Genomic DNA, 23,067 nt, shown 5'->3' on the forward strand with positions numbered 1-23,067 from the left:
ACTGTTGTGTTTGGTACATTTGCTGACTTTGTCTTTAAATTAAATTATTTATTATTACTCTTATTATTATTATTTGGGCAGCCGTAGTGGTGCAGCGTTTAGCATTGCCACCTCACAGCAAGAGGTTCTCCAGTTCGATCCTCGGCTGGGGTGCCTTCTGTACAGAGTCTGCATGTTCTCCCTGTGGTCGCGTGGGTTTCCTCTGGTGCTCCGGTTTCCTCCCACATCCCAAAGACATGCTGTAGGTGGACTGGACACTCTAAATTGGCCCTAGACATGACTGTGTGCGTGTGTGTGCCTTCTGTGGAAGGTTGGGCACTTGGCTGGCAACTCAACACTGTAAAACTCCACTGCCAATCATAAGTGGACAGGTGATCCACTGTGGTGACTCCTAACCAGGAAAAGCCAAAAGAAGAAGAAGAAGAAGACTGTAATTATTATTATTTGACTAGATGGGTTCAGTCATGCTCTCTTTGATGAGTTTACCTTTGATGAAATGATCTAGCTCCCAACAACAGAAGAGACAGTGTTGTGTGTCTAATGCCTCTGTGACTCTGTGATGCATCGGTCACTTTTATATTGGTATAGTACTACAACGCTTCTGCATAGGACAAATCACGCACTTCCTGTTATAGTGTACAGAGGGGTTAATAAAAATAACATGAATAATGATGAAAAAAGTGAGTTCCAATATTCACTGGAAAGGATAATTAATTTACTTTTCTCACTTCTTTTATTATTTCCTCAAATAATTATAGTTTTTTTTAATGCTGTGACAGGAATGGATACCATTCAAGTCAGGGCATAATTAAAGTTAAGACACAAACACAAACTGGGTCCGTACTACCAAAAGAAGAAGCACCACAGTGTATCTGACTGCCCAAATAAATCCTGCAAGCACGATGAAATAACGTACTGTTTATTACAAGAAACAAAAAATCACATAAAGTGTTTTTCGTCAGGCCACATAGCCCAACTTCTTTAGATAATTATACTACATAGAACATGAACTATGTAGGAAGTGGAAAGGAAGTGAAAAGTCAGCTGGTTCCTGAATCAGCAGAAATCAGCTGCTCTTAAAGTGGCAACCACCTTCATTCATTACCTAAAGTATGTGGCTTAAATAGCTCTTATCTACACATTGTTTCAAAACAATATTTTAAAATATGAAGAGAATGCATTTTTAGAAGAACCAGTTGTTACTATTGTATATAATTCCACTGGGGACTTTAAGATTTTTAATTATTCTGATTTCCATGTTGACACTACTTTAGCTAACTTATTAGCAAAATATTTCACTTTTGCTCCTTCGTGTAGAACCAACATAGCAGAGTTTATTATTGATTTTAAATTATTTATAAGGAAGTTGAATTTAAACTTATTACTAGGAGAGGCACCATCCTCTATCACACCATTTTACATTATTAGTAGATTTTGCCCCCATCCCCACCCAGACGTGGCTTTATTTGAAAAAATATGTATGTTAGATATTTTTCACAAAATAAACAAGATGAACAATGAATACACCACTAGTTTTAAATATAACATCACTAAGGAAGAAAAACAAGCACTTATGTATCTGCAACAAGCACACGTCAGGACCATGAAACCAGATAAAGGAGGGGGCATAGCCATTTTCAACTTGGATGATTATAACAATAAAATTCAAACCATTTTAGAAAGTGATATTTATGAGGAGGTATCAAAGAACGAATTAAACATAACTTATAGAAGAGTTAGGGTATTTTTTGAAGAATTATTCATTGAAGCAAGGATAGATAGGACTGTAGCAAATTATTTACATATGTCGGCCCCAAGGATACCTACTATCTTTGGAGTAGCAAAAATACATAAATGCATAGACAACTCACCCATGAGACCATTGGTCGACGCTAGAGCAAGTATTACTTACGCTTGCTCAAAATTTATTGACCACACTTTAAAGAAATATGTGGCTCAACAAAAGTACATTTGTAAAGATTCTTGGACATTTTTGGATAATATAAACCACCTACAATACCAAGATGATTTAAATTTTCTTACAATAGATGTGAAAGACTTGTATTCATCAATTCCCCATGCAGAGGGAATTGAATGGGTGAGTTTATTGCTACATGATATGGGAGCCCCTCAGAATGAAATAAAATTGATGGCTGAATTATTGGATACAGTTCTTTCCAACAATTACATCACTTTTAACAACAGATACTACTTACAAAAAATAGGAGTGGCGATGGGCTCTCCATGTGGTGGTACATTTGCAAATTTAGTAATGGCCTACTGGGAACATGAACATGTCTTTGGTGTAACTACATACATAAGTAAGATTAAATACTATATACGTTTCCTGGATAATATATTTATCCTGTTCCAGGGTAACCAACAGGTGGCTTCTAATTTTTTAACTTACTTAAACACCACTAGTACATTTTTAAAATTCACATACAATTTTTCACAGGATAGAATTGCTTATTTGGATGTTGATTTAAGTAAGGATAGACAAAACCAATGTTTTAAAGTCAGGATTTATAGAAAGGAAACATATTCAAATGCATTTCTTCACTATAGTAGCTGCCATCCGGCCCATCAAAAACATTTGGTTGTTAAGGGCCAATTTGTAAGGGCAGCTCAAATGGTTACGGATGACAACCAGTTTATTGAAGAATGCTCAACACTTATGGACATGTTTAAAAAGAGAGGTTATCCTATTTCACTCCTACAAGAAATTTGTCAGGAAGTGAAAAATAAAAGAGAAGTGGGCTTGTATAAAGCAATACTATCAAGCAACCAGAGTTTAGAAATAAACAGTTGTACATCACAGGATGTGATACTAAACAAAAATGGAAACAGACTTATTATTATTACGTATTGTATAGACAATTATGATTTTATAAATATTTTAAGGAAAAATTGGGACTTGATAAACATGGATACACATTTATTAAGAGACCCTATTGCTTTCCCTAAAATACTTTATAGAAAAGGAAAAAACTTAAAGAATCTAGTGGAAACTCGGTACTCAAACTCTACTACATTTAACCATGCAAGTATGAATAAGTGTTTGTCATGCCCATACTGTAAATATATGGAGCAGGGAGCAAAGTTTAGTATAAGAGGTTTTGAATACAATACTAAGTACAAATTTGATTGCAACTCCAAGGGAGTGGTATACCTGGCTAAGTGTCATACCTGTCCTGCCTTCTGCATTGGAAAAACTGACAGAAGGCTTAGGGACAGGGTCTATGAACACACATACGCTATTAGGTCTAACAAATCAAAGAACACATTGGCCAGGCATATTATGAAAGCACCTTCCCATGGTTTTACTTTTAGGGCTATAGATTGTATTGCCTATGACCCTAGAAGAGGGCCTCTTTCCTTGCTCGTAGAGAAATTAGAATTGAGTTGGCAATTACGTACCTTTGCATGTTACCCTCCGGGCATTAATGAAATGTATTCAATTAAGTGTATACTACAACTTAAAAATTTGGTTAGGAGTTGACTATTATGCTGTGTTTAAAATGGTCTATGGATACTATTGTCTTAGAGTGTATTTGACTTCAGCTTCTCAAGTCAGGTTTTGCTGTTTTTTATTCACATTCATATGCTTTTAAGGTTTATATGCTTTTAAGGTTTATTTTACTCGAAAATAATAAAAATATAAATATACATATATACTGTTAATTTTAACTTTAAATGCATTAATATTTCATAATAGATAATCACTGGTTTTAGATCTTTTTACACTATTTATCTGTTATTTTAAAATATTGTTTTGAAACAATGTGTAGATAAGAGTTGTTTAAGCCACATACTTTAGGTAATGAATGAAGATGGTTGCCACTTTAAGAGCAGCTGATTCCTGCTGAATTAGGAACCAGCTGACTTTTCACTTCCTTTCCACTTCCTATATAGTTCATGTTCTATGTAGTATAATTATCTGAAGAAGTTGGGCTATGTGGCCTGACGAAAAGCGCTTTATGTGATTTTTTTTCTTGTAATAAACAGAACGTTATTTCATCGTGCTTGCATAATTAAAGTTCCTGAAATCAGTGTTATGTTAGTTTTTTTTATGTTTCTCAGGATCGTTACGGTCAAAAACTGTGGATTTTCTTATCCTAAAAAGGCTTTGCAGTTTGGGAATTGAAAAAGAAAGGCCTTCTTTTGTAGTACATTATTTGAGTAAAGGATAACATTTGATGTATGCACATAAAAAGGTGATATGAGGAAAAAAGGGAAAACAGGAAAAGAACGGATCCAAATGATCAATTCACAGCTGCTTTTGCCAACCCCTCTCTCCTTTTTGCTCATTTAAAGAAGTACCCTTCTCAACATAAAGACAAACCTTGCCTGTTATGAGTGCTGTTTATAATTACAACCCCCATGTAAAGTGAACATACAAACTTCCTTTACATTTTTTAATTATAACCCCTTCGCCAAACAAAGATTAACTACAGAATAATGACTGAAAGCTGCTGTGACACAAAAGTCAGATATTTATATCATGAACAAAGCAGATAAAATATTTAGTGATATAGTGATCGAATGAGAGGGAAGACAGCTGCCTATAATAGTCAGATGAATTACATTTGCAAAATAATGTGTGTTTTTGACCTAGAAGTTTTTGATGAGCTGCCCTAATTAATAACTCACCCAGATACACCCCAGTCTTGTCCCAGTCACTGCCTCTTGCCTCAGCAATTCCCCTAACAGTGCTGGTTCCCCTGATTTATTCGGTAGTACAGTGTGGGTTCCTCTGATTTATTCAGTAGTACAGTACTTGTTTCCCTGATTTATTTGGTAATACAGGGCTGGTTCTCCTGAATTATTTGATAGTACAGTGCTGGTTTCCCTGATTTATTTGGTAGTACAGTGCTGGTTGCCTTGATTTATTTGGTGGCACAGTACTAGTTTCCTTGATTTATTCAGTAGTACAGTGTTGGTTCCCCATGATTTATTCAGTAGTACATTGCTAATTCCCATGATTTATTTGGGAGAACAGTGCTGGTTCTCCTGATTTATTCTGTAGTACAGTGCTGGTTCTCCTGATTTATTTGGTAGTACCAGTGCTGATCCCCCTGATTTATTTGGTAGCACAGTACTAGTTTCCCTGATTTATTTGGTAGTACAGTGCTGGTTCCCCTAATTTATTCGGAAGAACAGTACTGATCCTCTTGATTTAATTGCTAGTACAGTGCTTGTCCCCATGATTTATTTGGTAGTACAGTACTAGTCCCCCTGAGTTATTCAGTAGTATAGTGCTGGTTTCCCCTGGTTTATTCTTTAGTAGAGTGCTGGTTCCCCTGATTTATTCAGTAGTACAGTGCCGGTTCCCTGATTTATTTAGTAATACAGTGCTGGCCCCCCGATTTATTTGGTAGCACAGTGCTGGTCCCCCTGATTTATTTGGTAGTACAGTGCTGCTCCCCCTGATTTATTTGGTAGTACAGTGTTAGTTTCATTGATTTATTTGTTAGAACAGTGCTGGTTCTCCTGATTTATTTAGTAGTGCAGTGCTGGTTCCCCTGATTTATTCAGAAGAACAGTGCTGGTCCCCCTGATTTATTTTTTAGTACAGTGCTGGTCTCCCTGATTTATTTGGTAGTACAGTACTAGTTCCCCTGATTTATTTTCTTAGAACAGTGCTGGTTCTCCTGATTTATTTGGTAGTACAGTGCTGGTTCCCATGATTTATTTGGTAGAACAGTGCTGGTCCCCCTGATTTATTAGGTAGCACAGTACTAGTTTCTCTGATTTATTTGGTAGTACAGTGCTGGTTCCCCTGATTTATTCAGAAGACCAGTACTGGTCCTCTTGATTTATTTGATAGTACAGTGCTGGTCCCCATGATTTATTTGGTAGTACAGTACTTGTTCCCCTGATTTATTTTGTAAAACAGTGCTGGTTCTCCTGATTTATTCAGCAGTACAGTGCTGGTTTCCCCTGATTTATTCTTTAGTAGAGTGCTGGTTCCCCTGATTTATTCAGTAGTACAGTGCCGGTTCCCTGATTTATTCAGTAATACAGTGCTGGCCCCCCTGATTTATTTGGTAGCACAGTGCTGGTCCCCCTAATTTATTTGGTAGTACAGTGCTGCTCCCCCTGATTTATTTGGTAGTACAGTGCTGCTCCCCCTGATTTATTTGGTAGTACAGTGTTAGTTCCATTGATTTATTTGTTAGAACAGTGCTGATTCTCCTCATTTATTTAGTAGTGCAGTGCTGGTTCTCCTGATTTATTTGGTAGTACAGTGCTGGTCCCCCTGATTTATTTGGTAGTACAGTGCTGGTCCCCCTGATTTATTTGGTAGTACAGTGCTGCTCCCCCTGATTTATTTGGTAGTACAGTGTTAGTTCCATTGATTTATTTGTTAGAATAGTGCTGATTCTCCTCATTTATTTAGTAGTGCAGTGCTGGTTCCCCTGATTTATTTGGTAGTACAGTGCTGGTCCCCCTGATTTATTTGGTAGTACAGTGCTGCTCCCCCTGATTTATTTGGTAGTACAGTGTTAGTTCCATTGATTTATTTGTTAGAACAGTGCTGGTTCTCCTGATTTATTCAGTAGTACAGTGCTGGTTTCCCCTGATTTATTCTTTAGTAGAGTGCTGGTTCCCCTGATTTATTCAGTAGTACAGTGTCGGTTCCCTGATTTATTCAGTAATACAGTGCTGGTCCCCTGATTTATTTGGTAGTACAGTGCTGGTCCCCCTAATTTATTTGATAGTACAGTGCTGGTCCCCTTGATTTATTTGGTAGTACAGTGCTGCTCCCCCTGATTTATTTGGTAGTACAGTGTTAGTTCCATTGATTTATTTGTTAGAACAGTGCTGATTCTCCTCATTTATTTAGTAGTGCAGTGCTGGTTCCCCTGATTTATTCAGAAGAACAGTGCTGGTCCCCCTGATTTATTTTTTAGTACAGTGCTGGTCCCCCTGATTTATTTGGTAGTACAGTACTAGTTCCCCTGATTTATTTTCTTAGAACAGTGCTGGTTCTCCTGATTTATTTGGTAGTACAGTGCTGGTTTCCCCTGATTTATTCTTTAGTAGAGTGCTGGTTCCCCTGATTTATCCGGTAGTACAGTGCTGGTTCTCCCGATTTATTAGGTATTACAGTGTTGGTTCTCCTGATTTATTCTGTAGTACAGTGCTGGTTCTCCTGATTTATTTGGTAGTACCAGTGCTGATCCCCCTGATTTATTTGGTAGCACAGTACTAGTTTCCCTGACTTATTTGGTAGTACAGTGCTGGTTCCCCTAATTTATTCGGAAGAACAGTACTGGTCCTCTTGATTTAATTGCTAGTACAGTGCTTGTCCCCATGATTTATTTGGTAGTACAGTACTAGTCCCCCTGATTTATTCAGTAGTATAGTGCTGGTTTCCCCTGGTTTATTCTTTAGTAGAGTGCTGGTTCCCCCGATTTATTCAGTAGTACAGTGCCGGTTCCCTGATTTATTCAGTAATACAGTGCTGGCCCCCCTGATTTATTTGGTAGCACAGTGCTGGTCCCCCTGATTTATTTGGTAGTACAGTGCTGCTCCCCCTGATTTATTTGGTAGTACAGTGTTAGTTTCATTATTTATTTGTTAGAACAGTGCTGGTTCTCCTGATTTATGTAGTAGTGCAGTGCTGGTTCCCCTGATTTATTCAGAAGAACAATGCTGGTCCCCCTGATTTATTTTTTAGTACAGTGCTGGTCCCCCTGATTTATTTGGTAGTACAGTACTAGTTCCCCTGATTTATTTTCTTAGAACAGTGCTGGTTCTCCTGATTTATTCGGTAGTACAGTGCTGGTTCTCCTGATTTATTTGGTAGTACCAGTGCTGGTCCCCCTGATTTATTCAGAAGACCAGTACTGGTCCTCTTGATTTATTTGATAGTACAGTGCTGGTCCCCATGATTTATTTGGTAGTACAGTACTTGTTCCCCTGATTTATTTTGTAAAACAGTGCTGGTTCTCCTGATTTATTCAGTAGTACAGTGCTGGTTTCCCCCTGATTTATTCTTTAGTAGAGTGCTGGTTCCCCTGATTTATTCAGTAGTACAGTGCCGGTTCCCTGATTTATTCAGTAATACAGTGCTGGCCCCCCTGATTTATTTGGTAGCACAGTGCTGGTCCCCCTAATTTATTTGGTAGTACAGTGCTGCTCCCCCTGATTTATTTGGTAGTACAGTGTTAGTTCCATTGATTTATTTGTTAGAACAGTGCTGATTCTCCTCATTTATTTAGTAGTGCAGTGCTGGTTCCCCTGATTTATTTGGTAGTACAGTGCTGGTCCCCCTGATTTATTTGGCAGTACAGTGCTGCTCCCCCTGATTTATTTGGCAGTACAGTGCTGCTCCCCCTGATTTATTTGGTAGTACAGTGGTAGTTCCATTGATTTATTTGTTAGAATAGTGCTGATTCACCTCATTTATTTAGTAGTGCAGTGCTGGTTCTCCTGATTTATTTGGTAGTACAGTGCTGGTCCCCCTGATTTATTTGGTAGTACAGTGCTGGTCCCCCTGATTTATTTGGTAGTACAGTGCTACTCCCCCTGATTTATTTGGTAGTACAGTGTTAGTTCCATTGATTTATTTATTAGAACAGTGCTGATTCTCCTCATTTATTTAGTAGTGCAGTGCTGGTTCCCCTGATTTATTTGGTAGTACAGTGCTGGTCCCCCTGATTTATTTGGTAGTACAGTGCTGCTCCCCCTGATTTATTTGGTAGTACAGTGTTAGTTCCATTGATTTATTTGTTAGAACAGTGCTGATTCTCCTCATTTATTTAGTAGTGCAGTGCTGGTTCCCCTGATTTATTCAGAAGAACAGTGCTGGTCCCCCTGATTTATTTTTTAAGTACAGTGCTGGTCCCCCTGATTTATTTGGTAGTACAGTACTAGTTCCCCTGATTTATTTTCTTAGAACAGTGCTGGTTCTCCTGATTTATTTGGTAGTACAGTGCTGGTTTACCCTGATTTATTCTTTAGTAGAGCGCTGGTTCCCCTGATTTATTTAGTAGTACACTGCTGGTTCCCATGATTTATTTGGTAGAACAGTGCTGGTTCTCCTGATTTATTCAGTAGTACAGTGCTGGTTCTCCTGATTTATTTGGTAGTACCAGTGCTGGTCCCCCTGATTTATTAGATAGCACAGTACTAGTTTCTCTGATTTATTTGGTAGTACAGTGCTGCTCCCCCTGATTTATTTGGTAGTACAGTGTTAGTTCCATTGATTTATTTGTTAGAACAGTGCTGATTCTCCTCATTTATTTAGTAGTACAGTGCTGGTTCCCCTGATTTATTCAGAAGAACAGTACTGGTCCTCTTGATTTATTTGATAGTACAGTGCTGGTCCCCATGATTTATTTGGTAGTACAGTACTAGTTCCCCTGATTTATTTTGTAGAACAGTGCTGGTTCTCCTGATTTATTCAGTAGTACAGTGCTGGTTTCCCCTGATTTATTCTTTAGTAGAGTGCTGGTTCCCCTGATTTATTCAGTAATACAGTGCTGGTCCCCCTGATTTATTTGGTAGTACAGTGCTGGTCCCCCTAATTTATTTGATAGTACAGTGCTGGTCCCCTTGATTTATTTGGAAGTACAGTGCTGCTCCCCCTGATTTATTTGGTAGTACAGTGTTAGTTCCATTGATTTATTTGTTAGAACAGTGCTGGTTCTCCTGATTTATTTAGTAGTGCAGTGCTGGTTCCCCTGATTTATTCAGAAGAACAGTGCTGGTCCCCCTGATTTATTTTGTAGTACAGTGCTGGTCCCCCTGATTTATTTGGTAGTACAGTACTAGTTTCCCTGATTTATTTTCTTAGAACAGCGCTGGTTCTCCTGATTTATTTGGTAGTACAGTGCTGGTTTCCCCTGATTTATTCTTTAGTAGAGTGCTGGTTCCCCTGATTTATCCGGTAGTACAGTGCTGGTTCTCCCGATTTATTAGGTATTACAGTGTTGGTTCTCCTGATTTATTCAGTAGTACAGTGCTGGTTCCCCTGATTTATTTGGTAATACAGTGCTGGATCCCCTGATTTATTCAGTAATACAGTGCTGGTTCTCCTAATTTATTCAACAAGTATAGAGCTGGTTCATTTGTTCCTCCTGATTTACTTGGTAGTACAGTGCTAGTTCTTTTGATGTACTCAGTAGTACAGTGGATAGTCTGAGTTATAACCTAACAGCTAACCCGGCCCTGCTGATTGCTGAAAGCAAACAACCCAGTGAGAGTAAGTGACACCTATCATATCACTATGATAATGACTGCTATCATGACTGTACATGTACTTTCTATTCCCTGTGGACACACACACACACACACACACACACACACACACACACACACACACACACACACACACACACACACACACACACACACACATTCCCAAATACTTTGTGTTTTCACTTGCAGAAGCCAACAGCACTGTTTTCCTAACATTTCTAAAAATGTCTCTTGAATATTATTTGTCAGTAATGTGTTCCTTAGGAAGTACAGAGGTATTAATATCCTTCTGTTTATGTATACATATAATGATCATCATCTCTTAAATGCAAGTTGTGAGGATGACACTATTCTGCATTTTTTATCACTTTAACATAGTTGCATTACATTTACTTGGCAACATAAAGAGAAAATAAGCGCACAAACTCTGACCTTTAACGTTCTATTTCCCTTCCATCCCTGCCTTCCTCCTTACTCTTTTTCCACCAGTGGCATGCCCTCTTGAATACTTGTGTGGACTTCCTCTCCCCCACTTATTTTGTTAGCTCATTCCATGGAACCACAACCCTTTCTGTGAAAAAGTACTTTTGGAAATCCTAGGAATCATTAGCTCATACACTCTGCTGCCTATACCTCTTTGCCTTCCCCGGCTGTTTTTTCTGTTCAGAAATACTCTCCAAATCTCCCTAACTTGATCTTGTACACTAGTATCATGCCCCCCATCTCTTCCAGTTTCAAATGAAAAAAGTTCTAATCTATGGTCATATTGCTTCCTTTACATCCTATATATTTTGGTAGCTTTCTGATGAGTTCCATTAAGCAGTTCCTGTGTCTTTTTCCTTACATAGCCTCTAGAAATGCATGCATTACTCAAGGTGTGGTCTAAACAAGGCCTCAAAGAGTGGAAGCATTATGTCTTTCCTTCTGGAAAATAAATCCATGAGGATATACTCCAGCATTCTGTTTGCTACTGCCTCTGCCCTCTCAAACTTCCATAAGTCAAGGCCATCATTTACTGGAGGGAGAAAACTGTGCACTCTCCAGGGACTCCAACTCTCGTGGGGTACTCAATTACAAGAAAAATATTAATTACCAGCAGACAAAAATCATCTTTTTGAATCATGAACTGGACATATTAAACTGTCTTTCTCAGTTGCCTGAGCTTGCAGCTATTTTAGAAACATTCACATTAGAGTTTCTGAAGTTTAAATGTGTTGCTCTGTTGGGGTTCTGGAATTAAGTACTGGAATAAATGTTTGCAGTCTTGTGGTTCTGCAAAATAATAAAGCAGGTTACTGAAAAAATAAATGAAAAGAAAAGAAAGACAATTATAATCAACCATCACATTTGTCATACACTATTTGTGTAAAATAAATCTGAAATAGATTAGTGCTATGATTGGTAGGTCTATGGGATGTATATGTGAAATAAAACTTAAATACATTACTATGGCCTTTTTATTTTGTCACAGTTAAACATTTAAAGTGTACACAAGCAACAATTTAGCTAGAATTGTACTTTAGAGGAGCTATCTGTGTGAATGGAATTGGTTGAAGCTGCTTCCTTCTGATCAAGAACAGCCATTATTCTGGCTCTGCAACCCTGCATTTGTGTAAAGCAAGTTGGAATATTTTACTGTGGCTATGGTGGCTCTGAAATAAAGTTGAAATACTCTAGCTATTATTAAGTTTTGCTAGGCTTGGCAAGGTTACTGTATGCCTGCATGAAACAAAGTAAAATACATTACTGTGACCATCATATGTTTGTTTTTTAATTTATTTAATCATAGTCAGAAAGGTAAGGTGTACAAAGTCAATGAAGTAGACATAAGGGGATGTCCATGTTGATGAAAATGACTGAACCTGTTGTTATGTAATCAAATTAGTCATTAATGAAGCTTTACATGTCTAATGTGCATTTGTCTGAAGCAAGTTGAAATATTTCACTGTAGCAACTGTGTGTGTGAAACAAAGTTGAAATACATTGCTATGGCCATTATGTAGATTTGTCAGACTCATACATCTAAGATGTACACAGTCAACAAAGTGATATAATTGCTGGGTAAGACAGTTAACTAAAGGATGAAAATGACTGACCTTACTGTAATTTGGTCAAGTTAAACAGTTATTAATATGTCTTTGCAAGACTAGTGTGATTTTTTGTGAAGCAAGTTGGAGTACATCGCTAAAACCATGAATTTAGTCACACGTATGTGTTATGTATACAGTTGGTAATATGGCTGTAATTGATAGATATAGAGACCATCTACTGACTCACCTCAGCTGCTGTTTGATCACAGTTAAACAGTCACTGATATGGCTTGGAAGGAGCAGTGTCACACAATGCAATGTATTCACTAAAGTCAGTGTAAAATGATCACTGTTATGGCTCAGGCATGTGAGGTGAGTGGGCTGTAGTGTATCTAAGAGCAATAAGTTCACTATATTTTATTTTACTGTGCATTACAGTCAGGCTTGGCTATTGTACTGACTATGTGGCTATATTTGATAGTCTCTGCAAGCTGTATGTAAATGCAACTAATGATTGACATGGTGGCTCAGTAAGTAGCATTGCCATCTCACATTTGACTCTCTAGCTGAGGTCTTGACTGGGGTTCTTTCTTTCTTTTATGCAAGTGCTCTGGTTTCACCCAACATCCCAAAGACATGTGCTGGGTAAATCATTATGCCTTCAGTTTGCCTGAAGCTAAGCACATAGCATAACAACTAATGTGTGTGTGTGTGTGTGTGTGTGTGTGTGTGTGTGTGTGTGTGTGTGTGTGTGTGTGTGTGTGTGTGTGTATGTACGCACACGCTTGTGAAAATCCTATCCATTTTCATTTGTAGCCATGCACATATATTGGGGGTGTATACATAAAACTCTTCTGATTAGCATTAAAAAAGAATAGCTACAGAATATTTTAAGTCATAACATGCAGCGCAAAACATCTAAACCAAAGGTCCCCATACCTCTGATGTATAAGTTGATTTGACCTACTGTTAGTTGGAGGGTGAAATTCTGGCTTGGTCCCTCAATTGTAGTATCCCCTGATCATTTTCCTGTTCTGTGTCTATCAGTCCCCACCAAGCTAATTTCTAAAGAACTTGCACTGTACACTACAGATTTATGTTTAAATAGCATTCAACTCTACAATTAAGAAATTATTATTTATGGATACATAATTATCAATGTGAAAGATTCAAAATAATGAAATGTTTCAATATCTTTAAAATTAACTTTGATTTGAGGCATAAAGTAGTAATATGATTCAAACTGACAGTTGATGAGATAAGTCTTGAAATGATACATTATTACATCGTACTAGTAAGAACTATGTCATTGCGTGCATGCATTTTATTGTAGGGATACAGATCAAAGCCGACAGTAAACTAGTTAAATTTAGACTTCTGATACCACAGAAAACACCTCAAGCAGAGAGATCCCTACTAGTCTGCACAACAGTGGAAGCATCGTGGCTCAGAAAGATGAAACTAATATGTATGTTGCAAAAGCAAAACAGACGGTGAGAATCGTTGACCAAAAGATCATTATTTGCTGAGCTGGATATGAAATGATGACTTCTTTAAAAGATGTAACGACTGATTTAAAATTTATCTATCTGGATTTATTGCCTACTCCAAAAGGCAATGAAGAATTCACTGCAGTGTTTACAGCAGAAGTTAACCAGACTACAGGCTCAGCTTAATGAGATGGATTAATGCCCAGCTGACACTGAAAAGCGCAGATTCAATTATAGCTTGCACTGTAGCAGTGGACGAAAGGCTGACTACTCTAGAGAAAGAAGCATGCCATAAGAATTTGTGTTTCATCAATACGCATGACGTGCAAGAGGAGGTAACAGTAAAGGTTTTGTGTTGTATACATTGCTTGTCTTAGTCCTTCCATTTTATGTAAGAAACAGCATAGAAGACCTGCTCATAAGGATTAAGCAGCTGAAGAGGGTGCAAGTGACTTCAGTTCATTTCAGTGGTTATAATTATAAAAGAATTACTGAAGCATTTCTAGCTGTCAGGAAAGATGCTGTATTATGATAAATTGTCGATTGTGTATTTTTGACTATTTATTTTAAATACAAAGATTGCAACTTAAAAGAAAAGTTTTACCCAACTATTTGTGTTAATGAAGGCCAAAGTATTGTGATTCAAACTGCTGTAACTTGCCACTTCAAGGATATTTATATAGAGGTCCATGGGATTCTGTTATGCCTAATATGGCTGCATTTACTTTGCCATCAGTTTGATGGGCCAGGGATGGAGATATGACTGCAGTAAACTGGATGAATATCTAGAAACTTGCCTTAAAGAGCTTATTGCCAGAAAATAACAGAATAACACTGCTGGGCACCCTGTCTCCTGCATAAGACTGGATCAATGTTACAAAGTGGTGTTTATATTTACAAATAAAACTGACAGTGAGTGGGCCTAGAAGTCAGATAAATGATACTGTGTGATGCTGCCTGAACCCACATATTAGTTCTGTTTTTTCACTAAACTAAACGTGGTATTACTCTTCCCCAACCCAATCGAGGTATGCTACAGCAGTATCCAAGGGCTAGGAGAGTACACAATTACTGTACTTGAGATACTCACCTGGTTCAATACTAGAAGATAAGAGATGATTAAGAGATTAGTAAATGGATGGCTTATTTATTATTCTGAAGTAAAACATCCAGTGCTCTTAGGTTCATTAGTTGGTACTAGGCTATCGGCCCCAGGGCCTATACAAGCCTAGCCATAACAATTCCCTGGATATTTCTTCCCACAATATTTACTTCCCTGGACCTCTGTCTAGAAGGGCAACTGACATGATCCCCAGGGTGAAGTTCCTATCTCCCATCCAGTCGTCAAGGTTTCTTTTGAAGACGGCCAAGGAGGCACTCTGCTTGACATGTATGGGCAGTTTATTCCAGAATATGGGGAGTCTCTGGGTCAGGAACGTATCCCTCCAGAATGTTTTGTTCATTGTGATGTCAAGGTTTAGATCCCTGGAGCATGTGGCTCTGAGGGATTGGGATTTCTTTAATTGGAGCATGTCCAACAGCTCAGGGTTTGACATGGCCTTGTATGTTAAGTAGAGAGCGCATCTGAGTAGACAATATGCCACAGAGTATAGTTGGAGTTTTTTTAGATGGTCAGCATAGGGCATCTACTTTAGGCCTGTGATTCTTTTAGTGAGGTATTTCTGCAGCCTTTCCAGCTGTTGCAGGTGTCTTGTGAGGTACATACCAAATGGGGCTTTGTACTTTATAATGGGTCTAATGAGGGATTAGTACAGTGGGACAATGACCTCCTTTTTTCTGGATGAAAAGCCCTTAGTAATGAGGTGTGCCACATAGAAGGATTTCCTGACTGTTGTGGAGATGTAGTTATCAAAGGTGAGACCACTGTCCACCTGTGTCCCTAAGTCTCTCATCACACTTTCGGTGTTTAGAGTACTGCCACCTATGTGGTAATTCATGGGTACATGTTTTTTCCCAAAGGGGATAACTATACATTTCTTGGCATTAAGCTTGAGCCCATGGCACTGGCACCAAGCATCTGTTTCTGTAAGGCCCCTTTGTAGACTATCCACATCATTTGGGGATTCAGTAATGGCTCCCAGTTTGCAGTCATCTGCGAACTTTGTTAGCCAGTCCCTTAGTGTTGGTCTGTACTTCAGAGAAGTAGATGTCAAACAAGAGCCCTTATTACCTTACAGTTGGGTTTCTTCCTCCTCCACCATACTTTAGTATCACCTTAGATTAGTGACAAGGCTCTTAAAGGGTACACTGAAGCAAAGTTTTTTTTTATTTACAGGTGTGTTTTGTGATATGCTGAGAGTGGAGTTGCAGAGACTACATATTTTCACATGCTGTATTTGAAAGATGGTGGTAGTTCTCAAACTCTCAGCATTCAGATCATGGCATAGAAGATAAAAAGGTCATAGCAGTGGGTTTAAAATATCTAAGGTGGACTGAATAGTGCAAAACTATCAACGGTAGCAGCTGCTTGTTACCAATGTGGCATGCAGATGGCTAAAGTTTAAGAATACAGAAAAGTGTTTTTATTCTCGTCATGTGTCAAGAGGTTTTTTTTTTTTTTTTTTTTTTTTGCAAGTTGAAGAGTGTAACTAGGGTTAGTGATAAGCAGCTTTGGATGGGGATGAACTTTTTTGGTGGGTGCATGACTGGAGGAGACACAAGACACCAGGAGAGCTAGCTACACCTCTGGCATACTGCATAGGTGTATGCCCCTAAGAGTAGGGGTATAATGATTCTAGCAAATGCATGACTACACAGATGCACTAGAAATACATTATTTCTGCATTGTGACATGTTTAAGTTACACATGCCCATTTTCATATGACATAAAACAGCCAAGTTACTACCCAAGTTTATTATGTTTGCATTTTCTGAACAATTCGCTTAACATAAAACTTTCTTATCTGACCTAGAAGAGATCACGGCCTGTAGTAGATTGAAGATATAGTCCAGCCTATCTCCAAAAGTCCAGCCCCCACTACAAAAAAAGTACATTTTTTTGGCAACGTACCTTTCCACTACTAAAAAAGTAATGAAATGATAGGTTTAAGTTAAAAAAAATCAGCTAACGGAAAGTAAGTCATTTAACAAGATATATAGCCATAACAGATTATAAATATGCCATCTTTCTTGACAGATTTATAGTGTACTATCTTTCTCAGTACTGATTCTCATACTTTTAAAACAAAACAGCATCTCTACTGGCATACTACATAAAAAGTTAACATGGTAAATATACTCGCTTCTTGGTTTAAAACCAAAGTTTATCTTTTTTTTTCATCTGGCCACAGAAAACATAAATCTAACAGTAACACTAAGTAGTGTGAGAGTGTCCACAATAAAAGGAAGCTGAACTGAGTTTTTGTGTGTGTGGGGGGCGGGGAGATTGGGCAGGATGGTAGTTTGCATAGAAAAATGTTGACATTGTATTTCAGTTATCAGGAGGGAAATGAACGCAGCACCAGCTGCAAATACCTGAACAAAGCATTAAAATTCAGATAATCGGGGAACTGGAGGCTAACAAGTGTCACGAGATGGCAACTGCTGCATTTTTGCAGATTAATGTCTTGTACAGAATTTGATTTTCAAAATGACAGAGGTCAAGTTTGGACAGGAGCAGAAAGAACATAATTGTTTGATTACAGAATGGTGTCGTGTACCTGTGCAAAAGTGATGAAAGATAAGAAATTATTTTTTATGAGCTCCTTTAAGTAGATAGCATCAAGCTGAATTTTATTAACCGAGATAAAAAAATGTATTTATTTTCTGTGCAATTTTACTAGAAGTAGAAGCTCAGAGAGCTGCTTTATAGGTAACTGTTAAGTCATCTTGCCCGGGACTTTGACTGGAGGATTGCAGCAATGCTTCCAGACTGACTCAGGTATATGTGGAAACACCTCAAAATAATCCATAGTAATCACCCAAGTCACTTCTCCCAATGATCTATTGTTAGAAGCATATTGTAATGTCAGAACAGCATGAGACCTATGGAGATGTGCACTTAGAGAGGTGTGTCCCTGTTACATCTGTCCCATCCTTTCAGGTTCTGCTGTGATGCAACTTTTCCTCATTTTTTGACCTCCATGGGTTTGGTCATCTGGCACTCCGGCCCCCAGTTTAGCTATTTGTTGGTGTGGCACTCAGTATAATCCTATGGGGACACCCATTTTTCAGGATGCTGTAGCTTATCAGTAACCATATTTTATTTTCCCGCTAACGGGAGGTAAGAGTATGATACCTGTAGGAATCTCTCTATGTGCCTAATGTCCCCATCACGTTTAAATGTAGGTTACAGCAAGGAATGTATACTATGCTAGTATTTACATTTGCCACAGGTACAATTCCATCTGTATATATACATTGTCTGTTGTTGTGCCATGTTGGTTTGAACCCCTTGATTCTGAAAGTCTGCTCCTGTGAGCCCCACCAGGAATCACTTATGGCTTGTTTCAGGTCTGGTGTGAGGCTATCTTGAAGTAGTGGAGACTGTGTGGTGTGAGTACATTGTTTATTGTTAGTTCTGGGTAGCCTAGAGCTTAGTGGTCAAAATACAGCTGTTTTTTAATTGGTCTTTACCTTTTACTGGCTGTTTTATATTGAGATCAGCTTAGCATTGCTGCTATATTTTAACAAAAGCTTCAGGAAGCTGATATGGTTGCACCTGCTGGAAATATTACTAAAGTTGCATATTGCTCTGTAACTAACTCTGGGAAGTTATTTTTGCATTTTTTCTGCATTATTTGTACTGTATACAAATGTAGTTAGCTAGTATTGCTAGATTTATTTTTGTTTTGACTGCAGTTTTCAATTTAATTTCAGTGTTTGCATTGATTGCATCTGGCTTGGATCAGGCCTTCTTGAAGTTGTACTGGCTGAGAGTACCATGATTGCTGCTATTCCCAGGTAGCCTAGCACTAAGTTGTTAAATTACTAACTCACAGCTGTTTTTTTTCCATTGGTCTTTACTTTTTACTGTCTGCTTTATACTGAAATCAGCTGTACTTAGCTGTGTTGAGCACGCCACCTCCTTAGTGTTAGTTTAATACTAGTTTGTGTGTGCAAATGAAGTTTCACATTTCTCATTAGTGTAAAAACAGTCCTTTATTCCTCCTTTCTTGGATGTCTGCACAAGTCAGCCTTGAGCTTTAATAGCTTGCTCTGATCTGTATTGTATTTCACAGACCTGCACAGGCTGACTGCCTGCCTGCTATGCAGGTCTACATGTTGCTATCTTCTATGGACCCATTTTGTTTGGGTCATCTCCCTCCTTCCTTTCTTCTTCCCCACACCTCTTCCCCCAAGAGCCTATAAATAATAGCACTGGCCAACATAAAGAGGCAGCAATCTACCTTCCCTTCCATTGCCAGCTTCCTGGCACTTGGCATTGTAAAGCACCATAATAACTGCACATGCCCACCAGAAATGAAATCTTGCTCAACCAAATTAATTCCATCTGTGAAAGGTGTAAACACAAAGCTGACTTGAAGGCAGCCCTCTCAAAATTCCATGCATGCAGTGAGCATCATACTTATTCGCCCACCATCACATAAGTACAGCATCCTTATCTAATAGCGGAAAAAAGTCATACACTGATGCCTTTAAGAAACCATTAGGTAAGTGTCCTAAAACTTGTAAGAGTATACATAAATGATATCCCCAAATACATCTTCTGCACACAACCCTTCACCAACATATCACAAGCAACAAATCACCCTTAAGCGTATCAAGGATAAATCATCTTCTGGAAATATCCTAGTAATTGTCAACTGCATTGTTAGACATGCTGATTTTATACTCACCAGGTTGAACAAGTACAGGGTTATAGTTGCTGGTCTCTCAGGAGGCAGAATTGCTGATATTTCAAGAGCTCTTAAACTCTCTCCTCCAGTAAGTGTAGCTGCAAAATGATTATAGCCTAAGTTGGAGTGAGCGGTCTTACATGAAAACCAATATAAGACATGCAGAAGGACTTGCTGGAAGTCGCTATGCATGCTTCCGTCAAGGATAAGACTCCAGTCTTGAGTGGCAATGATGCCTAAATTCAAAGAAAAGATAATTTGTATCAACAACTGGCTGAGTACCTGGTGTCATTCCAGGGAAGTGCGAGTCCACTATATGTCTCCTGGAATGACATGCACAACACGCCTTTTTGCTTTTTGTTTTGCCAAAATAGTCTACACCTCTTATTCAAGGGATTCTACATACTAGCCAAAACCTTTGCTACCCCAGTGTGCCTTTTTTACACAGAGTTCATTTAATGAACATCCCAACCTAACCAACAAATCAAATCATAAACTACACAACATCAAGGTGACTCTTCTCAACACCAGACGTCTTAGTAAAGAAATGTCTGATCTGGAGGAATGTCAGCATCTGGAACAAGTTCAGTGCAGAGACTGAGACATTGTTCAAATGCAATGACAGTGTCTCCTGTATGACAGTGTTCTGTACCTATCATGCCTTCAAGCCCACTGGAAATGGCATCAGCGACTCCATTTTCATCACAGATTTCATCTCTTCATAACTGATACCCAATGGCCCTCCAAGTGATCTTACTGAACAACAGCTTATGCAGCTTATAGCTTATTACCGGTCCCCTTCTATGGCCTCACATGACCGTAAGACTCTAGTATTCCTAGAAAACATCCCTATTAGACATGGATCGACAATCCTTGATCACTTCAGCAACCCTGCCGATACTAGAGTACTTATAATTCTAATGTTAGGTATGCACAGCATTTCTTAGATTGGGTGTATGAGAATTCCCTGGATCAAATTGCCCGTAACTCCACCAGGGACATAAATATGTTGGGCTTAGTTCTTAAAAAGTCAGCTCTGGCCTGTTCTCTCACCATGTTTAGTCCTAAAATTGTTAAACCTGACTAAAAACTGGTTACATTTACCCACAGAACATCTCTTCCTGTGGTGTTCCGCAGGTATAAGTAAACTACAACAGAAGGAAGAAACTGCTTAGATTACCATGTAAAGCCAGAACCTCTCATAACAATGACAATACAAAATGTCTCAGCAAGAAACCGAAGGCAGCTATTAAAAACAAATAAGCCTCCCATGAATGGAAGCTAGCTTCAGATGCCAAGGATAATTATAAATGCATCTTCAGCTACGTTAGAAAAAAATAAGGTATAATTCACATTACTACTCAGAACATGCCAGGGAAGCCTGCAGGATTTTTTGCAGGAGGGTACAAACCCAGAGCCTCCCCACTCAGCCCCCCACACACACACACACACACCCCCATGCAGCTGTTCCAGTGTCCTGTCACTTGGCTATTTCTCCCCAACTGCCATAAACACTGTTCAAAACTCAGTGTGCATACTGTTTTATGCTTTACTTCTACAATGATTACAGATATTTGGATTTAATTTACAACTTTTATTTCAAATTTTATAGCACAAACACTGCTAGACATTTGCTAAACAAAGCAAGTCTTAAAATGAAAACAGACTTAGCATTAAAACTTCTCCACCTTTGAAACTCACATTCACTGAAACATCATTGAAACCCACATTCAAAGAAAATGCATCTGGCCAGTGGTGGGTCAAGTTTACCTCTGGGCTGTTTTCAAATCATAGGCCCCTTGCAAACACTTTTAGGACCATGCAAAATTTCTTTGATTCGCATTCCTGATTGTTTTTATTTATACTATATAGTAATTGAATTATATCCCTTGTATGATACAGCACCGCTTGTTAGAGTGTGTTTTAAATTTATAGTTTTGAACATTTTTCCAGTAAGCAATGAAACAAAACATATGAACCAATAATGGCAAACTGCCCAATTCAGAACATTTCAACCATAAAAGGCCAGTCAAACATCTGTCATTACAAACCACCAGTATCATTCAATATCCACAATCCCTACAGAAGTAAACATCATCAGAATACTTCCACATTAAAGAGATCTAAAACTAATGATGAGGTTGTTGCTAGAAAACCACTTTATATATCAGCATTTCATCTACAAATTCAGTGCCTGTTGCCCTTGAAGAATAAATTGCCTATGTGACATTAAAAAAATGGTAAGCTGCTATATTGCAACAGGAAATGGGTGGTTATCTGAAAAACAGCTTCACAGTTACTAGGCATCTCATCCAAAGGAGGACATACTCAGGACTGCAGCACCCCACCCCTTTAAGATACAAACCTACATGCTGTGGGAGTAAAACCTACTCCCCTTGCATCAAGATGCAAACATGTTACCTGCTGTGCTACTAACACTGCTTTAAAATTCTATGCCACAATAGTGATGCCATTTGCTAAACAAAACAGTTACTCATTTTAAGCAGACTTAGCACGAGCAGCAGTAAACTTCTCCTCCCCTTTAGCTCATAATTCCTTGAAAATGCACCTGAAAATAAATCCCACCTGCTAACTCTAACTAGGGCATTTCACTCTCTCTCAAACACCTCAACCTCTTAGTTCAAGAAATCTGGACAAAGCCTAAAGTTAATAGGGACAGATTATAAATATTGCTCTCATGAACTTAGAAAATTGCTAGAATAACATTATTTGTTTAGTATGCATTTTTCTAAAGGTTATGAAGTCTGAAACTCAAATGTCTGTCATTATTTATCAACTTTGATCCTTTTTAGGAGGAATATGGAGCCACAAAGTTGGCCATTCTGCAAAAACCTGGACAGCTGAGGGGTATGCTACCACCCTCTTATACATACATGTACACACACACACACACACACACACACACACACACACACACACACACACACACCATACATCTCAATCTCTTAGCAGAAGAAAGCTGGACAAAGCCTGTTATAATGTTGGGGACAAAGGCCCAAAACTAGGGACATATTTAGAAAGTTGCTAGAATAACAGGATTTGTGTTAGAATGCATTTTTCTGAAGGATATGAAGTCTGAAACTGAAATGCATGTCATTATTTAGTGACTTTAATCCTTAGCTCATCTCAGTGATTTGTCAAAAAAACAGAATTTTTATGCAGAATAGACCAAAAAATAAGGCAAAAATCTGGACATTCTGTGAAAACCTGTACAGCTGAGAGGTACAGCACACGCATACATCGCCCTACCTCCTTAGAAAGTGGATAGAACAACACGTTTTGAATTAGTATGCACTTTCTGAAGGATATGAAGTCTAAAGCTCAAATGTCTGCCATTATTTTCTGACTTTATCCATCCTCAACCCATTTTCCCGTTTTGCACATGGGATTGAGGTGTCACTTCCTCAGTGACAATCATCTCAAGTCAAAGTTTACATCGCTGGGTGGCTAGCCCTGCCACTGTAGTTCATTCGCACCACTCACTAGTGCACACAC

The 23,067-nt window shown here is 38.5% G+C and overlaps 1 protein-coding gene across 2 annotated transcripts in view; it reads left to right on the forward strand.

The window, feature by feature from the left end:
- The window catches only part of RNF208 (ring finger protein 208), a 98,175-nt gene that overhangs the window by 40,250 nt on the left and 34,858 nt on the right, over positions 1-23,067 (forward strand). The window contains exon 2 of one of the 2 annotated variants that reach the window (XM_044058487.1): positions 18,572-18,655. The exons of the other annotated variant lie outside the window; for it this stretch is intronic. The gene's annotated coding sequence lies outside the window, so the exon portion shown is untranslated. The remainder of the gene's footprint in view (positions 1-18,571; positions 18,656-23,067) is intronic. 2 annotated transcript variants of the gene reach the window in all.

The sequence above is a fragment of the Protopterus annectens genome, chromosome 16.part0, assembly GCF_019279795.1.
Source record: "Protopterus annectens isolate FY-2018-M chromosome 16.part0, PAN1.0, whole genome shotgun sequence".
NCBI lineage: Eukaryota > Metazoa > Chordata > Ceratodontiformes > Protopteridae > Protopterus > Protopterus annectens.